The 12,115-nt window shown below is 37.2% G+C and overlaps 1 protein-coding gene across 1 annotated transcript in view; it reads right to left on the bottom strand.

Annotated features, from left to right (window-relative positions):
• LOC116591889 overlaps positions 1–12,115 on the bottom strand; it is a 527,246-nt gene that overhangs the window by 173,422 nt on the left and 341,709 nt on the right. The gene's annotated exons all lie outside the window — the stretch shown is intronic.

Below are 12,115 nucleotides of genomic sequence, written 5' to 3'. Positions count from 1 at the left end.
CCATCTACTCCTCCAGAAAACACACACACACACACACACACACACACACACACACACACACACGTTCTTCTTTTAAATAAAGTAAATTATAGACGAGTATTGATACTATTTCAAACTTAGTCCCCAATGGAAGGTGAGGGACCGTTAAGGGGGTGTTGGACTGGTGTTGAAAGTTTGCATCACAAGGAAAGGAAAACAATTTCTGAGGGTATCTTGTATTATTAACCTGGAGGAAGGCTGGTGACGGAGAGCAGGAAGAATTACTGTTACCTCTAGATCAGTTCCCCTAAGGGGTGGTCCAGAGTAGTGGAAAAGCCATTCAAGCCAGGCTTTAGCAAGTTTATAAAGGACATCTGCGGTGGCAAAATGGTAACAGAATAGATAAAGACTCAGGAGAAATGATGTCTCCAGAGTCTAACAAGTTGGTGAAAGAGAAAACGAGTCACCCTGATTGCTATGAAATTGGAAGAGAAAAATATAACATCAATTCTTAGCAGATTAAAGCTTTATGTTATCTAATAATGTAGCTCCAACCCAGTATTATTTCGTTGGTTTCTATTGAATAAATTGTTTGGGACTTTCCAAAATATGTTGCTAAGCAGAATACTATTAGCAGGCCAGACAAATGAGACATTTAAACAATTGTTCAATAAATATCATAGCTGAATGTTTTAAATTATAAAAGTAAAACCTTGTTGAGGTTGAAGAAATCTAGTGATATAGATGTATATAAAGAAGAAAATAAAGAGGACATTCTTTCGCTTCTCTCTCATTCCATTCCTCTGTTATCTCTAACTAGTAACCTGGGAGTTTTCAAGACATTTCACTGTATGAACAAATACATACGCATTTGTCTTTATGTAAAACAAATGGACTAAAATTATAGTTCTTTCTCTACATGTACATGGAGCTATAATGTAAGGTTGATAGTTTTTTTCTTCTGTCAGAAAAGTGATCTCATCATACATATGCTATAATTATCTCATTTACCCCCAAAATATATCATGGAAAAGTTTTCAAGCCAGAACATATAGTCCGAGCATAGTCTTTCTTAGAATTTACTCAATATTCCATAGTACGGTGTCTTATAAGTCATCTAACTACTCCATAATGTTTGGGCTTTGTTCTCAAGCTAGATTTTCACACATTAATATGTATTACCTTATGTATTTAGAAACCTAAGTCCCAACTCATTACCACTTCTGTTTAATTTTCCTAGAAATTCAAGCTTATAAACTAGTGTGTTTCATCATATATATATATATAATGCTGCATATTTTTCTCTATTATCTGGAATAAATGAGATACAGAGGATTTGGGAAAAGCACTTTTTCATTACTTCTCATACATTTCATACTACTTGGAGGAGGGGAAAGAAAGTAGATGTAAAGCCAAATGGTTGAGTTTATAATACCCTGTAGACCATAGTTAAGTATGTAAAAATTTAATAAACTCAAAATTTCAGCTACTCTGGCCAAAAGTTTATGTTCAAGAAATATTAACTGACCATCTTAAAAATAAATCCTAAATATTGGGATAGGTGGTTAGGCAAAGCATTCCCCCAACGATTCTAAGGAAAACTCACTGAAGGAGTCTGTGTACATGGGCTCTTTCATGCAGCATCAGCTATATTTTCTTCTCCTTTTTGCTGATCCCCCCTTGGCATTAAAGAGACCCCTGTGTACAAAGAAATTTTGCAGCTGGGCAGAAGAGACAAGCATCTGGATGAGAAACAACATTACAACTCAGAGCAACTTTTGGCTTTCTACATTGATCTTATTAAATTTCAACTTTTTCTTCTGGAAAAAAGATTCGCTAAGAGAAGAAAAAAATATTACAAGAACACTTCTGTGCAATGACTAAAGCCAATAGGTTTCAGGTATCTTCTAGGTGGGGAGCCCATTCACCATCAAATGGGGACGTGTGCTGGCATGGGAGGTCTTCTTGAGCTCATCAAAAGCCAAGATAACCTCCCCTCTCCCACCACCAAAAACATTACCAAACTTTCTGGGCTACTCCGTTTTATCTGGCATATTTAATGAAAAGAATAATATTAATTATCAACTGGCACAGACACAGACTGAGAATCTTTGTTAATAGAGTTTAGTGAGAACAAAATATTTTGCTGGAATACCAAAGAATCAATATTTTCATTAGTGTAAGTGGAAGTGGGAGGCAATGTCCACATTTTCAGGGAGAGGGATATTATGCAGGAGGCAGAACAAATAATTTCCCAAGTCTCAAGCTAAGATGAAGAAAAATTATGACTGGGTCAGAGCTGGTTTTTCTATTTATAACTACAGGCAAAAACAAACAAATAAAGCAAAGAAACAAAAACAAAAGTCTGGAGGAAATAGAGATCAACATTCATGTAATAGATGCCAGTATTAGCAGAATATTTAAAGAATAATAGATGAAAAATATAATAGATGGCTTTTAAAAATATAGATTTAGCCATAGGGTGGTTAAAATTTTATGTAAGTTTGTAAAGTAACTATAAAACAAATCTGAATGGAGCTTTATATATTTTTTCTTTATAAAAATAATTAATCAAATTTGGTTTAGAGTTTAGAGAATGAGGAATGGGAACATACCAATAAAACCTTTTGAGTTTTTATTCCACTAAAAGCATTTATAATTAAAAGAAGTCATGAGGTTACAAATTTTCTAGCCAGTATCACCTGGAATAATAATATATATGTATATTATATATAATATACATATATATGTATATATTTCTTTAAAATGTTTATTTTTATCATCTCTGTTCTAAATTAGTAGAACCTTGTTAGATAAAAAAATTCTTGTGCGTCATAAAGACCTTTGGAAAATTAATAAAACCCACTGGCTGCCTCCAAAGGGGGGGGGATATACATACACTACATTGCATATAATTTCAGAGGGATTACTGATTATTTTATATAAAGCTTATTCTTTGATCCCAACTTAAGGAGTTCTAGTCTAAAAGAATGACACTAACAAAATAAAGTTGGACCTCGGAATGGGTTTTCAAATTTGACTAGTGGAAAAATCTTGTTTGTGCCATCAGGTCACCCTAGACCAGCACTTTCTTGGGCACTGGATGGGGTAGGATGACAGTGGGGCTAGGCAGAGACCAAAGCCAGCAGCATGCCTACACTAGAGCTCCAGAAATGACTCTGGAACTCTCTTCTCTTATCCTTCCTATGCGCTTTCAACCCTCTATCACTCATTCTCTGGAAGACTCTAGAGACGTTCTTCTGAATGGAATAAGAAGAAAAAAGAAGCCTTATGCAATATGTTTCTAATATCCACTAGAGAAAACACAGCAAGAAAAGAAAACAACCTAAGGCACAAGTGATTCTTATAAACTAAGTCAAAATAACTTGCTTTTATAAACTAATAAAAAGCCCTTTAAGTATTAAGATTTATTTATGTAACTGTTGCATGTTTATGTTGAATAGTTTGAATAACCTAAAACAATTACTGAATTTTAAGAAACTGTAGTCTCTGCCTGCTATTTTATAAACCAGTGCTATGGTCTTAAATGTCACCTTAAAAAATTCCATGGTATTGCCTACTTGTGATCTCTCTCTGCCAAATAAATAAATAAATAAATCTTTAAAAAAAAAAAAAATTCCATGGTATTAAGAACGCAAATATGTGTGTCCTAGGCATACAAGCAATCTTGAATTCTCCCTGATTAAAAATCAAAGTTAAAATCAGGTGTCTGGGTGGGTCAGTCGGGTAAGCGTCTGCCTTCTGCTCAGGTCATGGTCCCAGGGGCCTGGGATAGAGTTCCACTTCAAGGTTCCTGATCAGCTAGGAGTCTGCTTCTCTTTCTACCTCTTCCCCCTGCTCATGCTTTCTCTCTCTCTCACTCTCAATCTCTTCCAAATAAATAAATAAATAAAATCTTAAAAAAAAAAAAAATCAAGTGTCTTTTATACAAGTTTATCAAAAGAAGTTTATAGGAGTAGACAAAATTCAACTCAAAATGTCATTATTTCATAATGGCTTGCAGCAGTGACTAACAGAAGTCTATATTTTATTTATCTACATTTTAATTGAAGCATAGTATAACTTAATTAACATATAGTATTATACTAGTTTCAGGTATACAACATAGTGATTTGATGATTATATACATTATGGAATACCGTGATAAATGTAGTTACTATTCGTTACCATACTGTTATTACGATATCACTGACTATATTCCTTATGCTGTACCTTTCAGCCCCAAGGCTTACTTTTTTTATACCTGGAAGTTTGTGCCTCTTCCCTTCATCTATTTTGCCTTCCCCACCCCCACCCTCATCCTCTCTGGCAGCCACTAGTTTGTCTCTATGAATCTGTTTCTCTTTCTGTTATTTGTTTCATTTTCTTAAATGCCACATATAAGTGAAATCATATGATATTATTCTTTCTCCATTTGACTTATTTCACTTAGCGTAATAGCTTCAAAGTTCACCCATGTTGTGAATTATAAGAATTCATTGTTTTTTTAATGGCTGAGTCATAATCCATTGTGCATGTATACCACATCTTCTTTATCCATTCATCCAATCAATAGACATTTAGGTTGCATCCATATCTTTACCACTATAAATAACACTTCAATAAATACAGGGGTGCATGTATCTTTTTGAATCACTATTTTCATTTTCTTCAGGTAAATATTCAGAAGTAGAATTAACTGGATCCGCATGTTATTTCTATTTTTAGTTTGCTGAGGACACTCCACAGCAAATCATATATCTGATAAGGGGTTAATATCCAAAATATATAAAGAACTTACTCCAAGTAAACAAATAATCTGATTAAAAATAAATGGAGGACCTGAATAGACATTTTTTTAAAGAAGATACACAGATGACCAACGGATACATGAAAAGATGTTCAGCATCACTAATCAGGAAAGTGCAAGTCAAACCCACAACAAAGTATCTCACACAAGTCAGAACAGCTTGTATCAAAAAAGACAAGAAACAGTGTTGGCAAGGATGTGGGGGGGAAAGGCACCTTTATGCACTGTTGTGGGGATGTAAGTGGGCACAGCCAGTCTGGAAAACAGTACAGAGATTCATCAAAACACTTAAAAAAGAAAGTATGTATTTTGTATGTGTGCAGCTTACAAATGGTAACTACACAATGGTGCATTAGAAAATGCGCTGCTCTGGTCTATTTGCAAGTCACTTACCATTTTGCGTATTTCCTTCTCTTCTATGTTTAAATCTTGACATGGAGAATTTTCTTTATCTCAGAAGCAGCAACAAGCTCCTGAAAGGTATTTTTATATTATAAAAGATTGGACTTATGCATAAACATATGTATTTCCCTCAGAAAATGGTCAATTTTTAAAAACTACTTTTTTTTTTAATATTTTATTTATTTATTTGACAGAGATCACAAGTAGGCAGAGAGACAGGCAGAGAGAGAGGGAGAAGCAGGCTCCTCGCTGAGCAGAGAGCCCGATGTGGGGCTCCATCCCAGGACCCTGGGATCATGACCTGAGCCGAAGGCAGAGCCTTTAAACCACTGAGCCACCCAGGCGCCCCTAAAAACTACTTTTTATATTTATTAAGTGATTTGGATCCAGCAACAATCAGGAAATTTGTAGCTTATGTCTAAGAGCACTTGATTTTTATTGAATGCTGTCAAGACATCAAAATGTGAGGATTCACCTTTCAAAAGTGCTAAATTTGCATTTATTCTTTTGTCCCTAGGCTAACAGCTGGGTGATGTTGTTTTTTTTAAAGCACCCATTTGAGGTGCTAAGAGGTCCTAATTAGATGAATTAAACAAACACAACAGTAAGTTTCAGAAATGAAGTGTCGGAACAGATACCTTTTGATCTGCAGATCACTAAGGGAGCAAGAGTAAATTGCAAATAATGTGATTTTGTTTTCTGCCTCAGCATATTGGGTTTGATAAAAAGTTTTACCTTCGTAACTGCCCGAGATATCGCCCTGAGTAACTGAGAGGGAGTCAATGATGTCTTAGAGACTGTCAGCTGCTTTCATTCTTATTTTTCCTGCCCATATTATGAAGAAAGGGAAAAAGGGAGAGATGGAGGAAGGGAAGAGATAAGGAAGGAGGAAGGAAAGAGAATGGGTTCTGTGTTACAGTGTAGCATTATTATCCTTGAGAGGAGCATGCTGTTTGCAAGGCCACTAAGCAAAATAAAACAGAACAAATAAACATAGCAACAATAGCAGCAAACCAGGGGTGGTTCATTTTAAGTCAATTCAACAAATCAGTATGTAAGTAGGCACTGGGCTGGTTTATGAGGGCCACCAGCGTCACTTGAGGGATTTACAATCCAAAGAGCAAAGCAATACAGACATGTCTACAACTAGTGATAAAACATGAAATAATGAAATAAATTATAAACATGAGAGTCTTTTAATTATTTTTGAGTTGCTCAGGGTAGGCATCACCGAGGTATAATTTCAACTGTACTGAAATGGGAAAAAAAGCATGTAAAACATGGGAAGAGAGAAGGAGAACGAACCAGATCAAGAGAGTAGCGTGGGTTAGGAAGCAGAGGATGAAGGATGATGGGAGAATCTAATAAGGGATTTCACCCCCGCCCCCCCCCCACCCCGTCCAAGTCCAGGGGAGGGAGTAGGAGAAAGAAGAAGTTCAAGGGGGAGTTAATGATTTTAGCTTGACGGCTAACTGAGTTTGAAGTATCTATGGGAAATTCAGATCTAAATCTCAGAATGGGTATCTAAATCTGAGGCAAAGACTGAGTCACCGCACAAAGATGTGAACTGAAGCTCTGGGAGCCTTGAGTTAGCCCAGAGCGCATGCCTTGGTGTGGACGGAGAACAGTCTCATGGAATGCCTATATTTAAGCACAAGTAAGAGAAGATGCAAATAAGAAAAAAAACAAAAACAAACAAACAAACAAACAAAAACCTTCTGGGAAGCAGCAAGAGAACCGAGAGAGAGTAACCTCTGCTATTGTAAAAAGGTAAGTATTTCATAAAAGAAGAGAGTGACCAACATAATCAGATGATGCATAAAGCAGCAAATTCAACTTTTAGAAAGTCATGTGCACTCTTGGATGGCACAGGCTCAATGGAGTGGTGGGGAGAGAAACTAGACGGCAGACTGACTTGGGTAAATTGGTCCATCAAGGCAGGAAATGGTCAAAATGAGCGGAGTTAGTAAAAAAAAAATAAAAAGCACGACAGGGCAGTTTTCCAAAGGAAAAGGCATACTTGAAAATGAGTGAGCAGGAAGACAGATACATTAAAAACAACAATAACAACAACAAAACTTTAACAATATCAATTGAAGAACCACATTTTAAATGTGGTTTCTGTGTGATATGTATTATGTGATATGTGATATGTGATATGTCAGCCCCAAGATTTTCCAGCCAGGTCAAAGAATAGATCACTTTGAACAATTAAATTTCAGTGTCTCAAGCTGTCTGATACTACCTATCTACTGATTACTAAGAGAAAAAAAAATGTAATGTGTGTGATTAAAAAATGTGCTTCATATTTAAAAAATATTTTTGATAAAAGATGAATAGTCCTATCAACAGAGACGTACAGAGCTCTGGAATACAATATCATTATAAATCTTTCAAAGGCCTAACACAAGTCAAAATATCTACAAAGAAGAAAAACAAGACTTTCTGTCTTATTGTGACTCCACTGAGCACTTGGATTCAGCTCCTTCATTTACAAAATGGATGAAACTTACATCAATTCCCCCCTCACGGAAAAGCAATGACAATGGGCCTCCGATAAAAAAACCACAGATCAGGGCCAGCAGGTTTCCTTATCATCTTATCAAAGGCAGAAAGAATCATCCTGGTGTCATAAACAAATTGGCTACTTGTCCCTTCAGTGCTCACCACGAGGTTCCTCCCACAGAAAACAGTCATCCTATCTCCATCTGTGTTGATCAAAGTTGTATTGAGCAGGTTGTCAACCAAACCAGGAACCTTGGACAAGAGACTCTGGCTGAGAGCACATGGCAGTGCCCTCCTTATGATGAAGATCTATGGGAACAGACCAGCACCCCATTTGTCTAGGGCACAGCACAGCCAACTCCTCTGGCAACAGCCACCCTTCAAGCAAATTATGGCTCCCATGCATGTTCCCAAGTCTTCGCCATATGTTCCATCGTGGAAAAGTGACGCAAACACATAGTAACTGAACATCTATCTCATCAAACGCTAGACCCTAAAATACTCTTGCTTCTTCCTGCTACCAGTAAGTTCTTCATTTTTTTTTTCCTCCTCATCTAATTATAGAAAGGTAAACTGTCTGTGACCTTCAAACTGGGGGCAGGGTGAGGTGGGGGAAATATACTAAAAATACCTGGGTCTGAGAGAAAGAAATTCCTTGTCTACATGTGAACTAGTCTGTGTATTTTTCAGTATGTAAACTAATAAATAGAAACTCAGAATGGGATTTTCAGTGTGGTTTCTATGTGAGTTTCCTAATCTGAAGAAGATGATAAAGGCCAATTTTGAAGTCGCCATGCCATTTAATTTTGAGTATGTACTCTGTGAAAGACACTATTTATCATAAGCAAAACAGGGTCTCTGATTACAGGAGTGCCTCATCAGTGTTGGTAGACTATTACACACGTTTCCCAACAGCAGTATTTCGTAGAGTGTGTTAAAACAAAGAGGCCAGCTCCGTCCTGTTAAGACAGAAGGAAAGGAGGGAACATTTGGATTACTTTGCAGAGGCCTGGACAAGTAGCTGTCCACCTTGGAGAAAATAAGGAGAGGTTCTAGGGAGACAGGATCATTTGAAGGCAGCAGATGATTCTAATGTGTAGTGACTGAGACATAAAGAAAAAAAAAAGCATTTGGGGAAGAGAAAAGGCCTAAGCAAAGTCATAAAATACAAAATTACAGGGTTGCGGTGCCTTGGGTGGTTTAGCTGGTTAGGCATCTGCCTGCCTTTGGCTCAGGTCATAATCCTAGGCTCCTAGGATCGAGTCCCACATTGGACTCCCTGCTCTGAGGGGAGGCTGCTTCTCTCTCTCCTGCTCCCCCCTGCTGTGTGCTCTCTCTCTCTCTTTTTCAAATAAATTTTTAAAAAATCTTAAAGAAAATTACAGCGTTATTTTGATTATCTAATTCAAATAAGAAGGGGAAGAGTCCTGCGGTGGAATTTCATTGAGTGATAAAGAGTGAACATGATAGTTGGGGCCTTAATGAGCCCTGGGGGCTCCCAGAAAATTACATTTTGCAAGTAAATGCTGACCCCTATCATGTTTAGGACCAGTACCATTAAATACTGCTCCATACCTTTCTGTCCCTAAATTCAACATATTTTCATAGTAACCAAAGTATGAAATACACCATTTAGTTGTCCACTCCAAAGTGGTACTAACAAATTCCAAAGATGCTGGATCTTAAAGTATGTTCCAGGTGCCCTGTTTTATAAGTAGACACTTACAAAACACTGCCCACTTCTAAAGGTCAGTAATTCAGATTGCCTACAGGGTGCAAGACCCAACATCAAGTTGTCCACTGGGGTTTTACAAACCTGAAAGCTTCTTTGTTGATTGGATAGGGATTTAATTCTAGCAGCAACTGCTATGGTATTTTAAAAGCAACTCTCCTCTATAAAACATTAGTCCCAGAACATGTTAGTTGGTGTAATGTAAAAAAATGTTCCCTCAGTAAGTAAGTTTGGCAAACACTGGGTTAAGGAAGATTAATCAGATATCTTTGCTACAGGAATTATCAGAACCTTGATCATGCTAATGAGAAACACAGCACTTAATGAAGAGGAAGATAACAGAAATTGTTACACAAACCCAACAGAAATCTAATGATACAAGTGTTCCAGAGAACACATATTTGAAAACTGCACCAGATGGCATCATTGTTTCCCCTCATTTTAAGTCTATCACACATAGATGGAATGACTTCGCATGCCAATGTATAGTTATCAGATTGTTTCACAGAGATGTTTATATTTTGTGACTGTAATAGGGACTGAGGTTAAAGCTGTTTAACTATCTGTCACTGTATTTCCTTTTTTTGACTCCCTGTGGAGCTGGGAGCCTGATGCAGGACTTGATCCTGGGACTCCAGGATCATGACCAGAGCCAAAGGACTGAGCCACACAGGCGCCCTGTCATTATATTTCTTAATCATACTATGTTAGCTAAAACTTTTTGGCACTTTCATCAGGCTAGTTACATAGTCATAATTATTTTTGCTTCACAGTCCCCTCAATTAAACATTAAGATCATCCTTTCTCATGTATACAATCAGAACTGCCAAACGTAAGGCAGGCATTTTATACCCTTCACAAAAGGCATGGGTATTTTTTTTTTAAAGACTTTATTTATTTATTTGATAGACAGAAATCACAAGTAGGCAGAGAGGCAGGCAGAGAGGGAGGGGGAGGCAGGCTCCCCGCCAAGCAGAGAGCCCGATGTGGGGCTTGATCACAGGACTCTGGGATCATGACCTGAGCCGAAGGCAGAGGCTTTAACCTGCTGAGCCACCCAGGTGCCCCTAGGGTATGTTTTAATACAACTTTTCCTTTTAGGGGTTTATCAGTAATTAAAAACAAAAAGAACAAGAACAACAACAACAACAACAAAAATCCTCAACAGCCTTATGCTAACAGATCTCTATAATCAGGTCCTCCCACACAAATAATAATTTACTTAACTGGGAGAGGCCCATCTATTTAGAAAGTGAAATGTTTTCAGAATATCCGAGACCTAGAGGTAAATGATGGATTTCCTTGTTCTTGTTCCTAATAAGTGACATTTGATCATCTCACTCCAACTCTTTCCCGGTTGCTTTTACATATTTTCTCTCATCATTTTAGTTAATCTTTGCTTTTACGATACGAAGCAAACTCACAAGGAAGAAATATTATTGTCATAGTCTCTAGAAAACGCTCTTAGTATAAGTTTGATGGTTGGAATGGAACAGCATTTAATTCAAATAGTAGAATTTTTAGATATGAGACCATATAATTTAGAATACAAAAATAAGAGGTTTTGCTAAGCAAAGTTAGGCCTTCTTTCTTCTCCAGGCAATGAGTGTTTGCTTCTTGCTCCCTACTCTCCGCTTTGAAAGGTGAATGCAAAACTTTTGTGGGCAGCCACTTGCAGTAAAGCAAAGGCCTTCTGTTCCTCTTTCCTGGAATGTTCCCCCATTCAAATGACTAGCCCTTCACATTTTCCAGATTTCTACTCGAGTTGTCTCCTCAGTGAGGCCCTCACTGGCCAACCTAGCTACAATTTTTATCCTCCCCCTAAGATTTCTTATTTTGCTTTTTACTTTTTATTGTTTTTTTCTTTTTTCTTTTGTACCCAGTGTTTTTTTTTTTTAGCTTTTATTTCTTTATTTTATTTTTTTTTAAAGAGTTTATTTATTTATTTATTTGACAGACAGAGATCGCAAATAGGCAGAGAGGCAGAGGGAGGAAGAAGGCTTCCTGCTGAGCAGAGAACCTGATGCGGGGCTCGATCCCAGAACCCTGAGATCATGACCTGAGCCGAAAGCAGAGACTTTAACCCACTGAGCCACCCAGGTGCCCCTTTAAATTTTTAACATACAGTGTAATATTAATTTCAGATACACAATATTTGATTCAACACTTCCATACATGACCCAGTGCTCGTCGTGACAGGTGCATTCCTAAATCCCCATCATCTGTTTCACCCATTCCCTCTGCCCACCCTTTCTGGTAACCATCAGTTTGTTCTTATAGTTAATAGTCTGTTTCTTGGTTTCTCTCTCTCTCTCTCTCCCCCTTCCTTTGCTCAACTGTTTGTTTCTTAAATTCCACATATGCGTGAAATCACGTTTTATTTGTCTTTCTCTGACTTATTTCACTTAGCATAACATACTCTAGCTCCATCCACATTGTTGCAAATGGCAAGAGGTCATTCTTTTTTATGGCTGAGTAATATTTCATTATATATGTATGTGTGTGTATGTCTGTGTATACATCATTTCTTCTTTATCCATTCATCAATCAATGGACACTTGAGCAGTTTCCATAGTTTAGCTATTGTAGATAAGGCTGTTATAAATATTTGGGTGCATGTATCCCTCTGAGTTAGTGTTTTTGTATTCCTTGTGTAAATATCTAGTTGTTCAATTGCTGGATTGTAG

This window comes from Mustela erminea, chromosome 1 (genome assembly GCF_009829155.1).
Source record: "Mustela erminea isolate mMusErm1 chromosome 1, mMusErm1.Pri, whole genome shotgun sequence".
NCBI classification, from domain to species: Eukaryota; Metazoa; Chordata; class Mammalia; order Carnivora; family Mustelidae; genus Mustela; species Mustela erminea.
The sequence above is the reverse complement of the archived record's forward strand: the minus strand, read 5'-3'. Positions and strand labels throughout refer to the sequence as shown.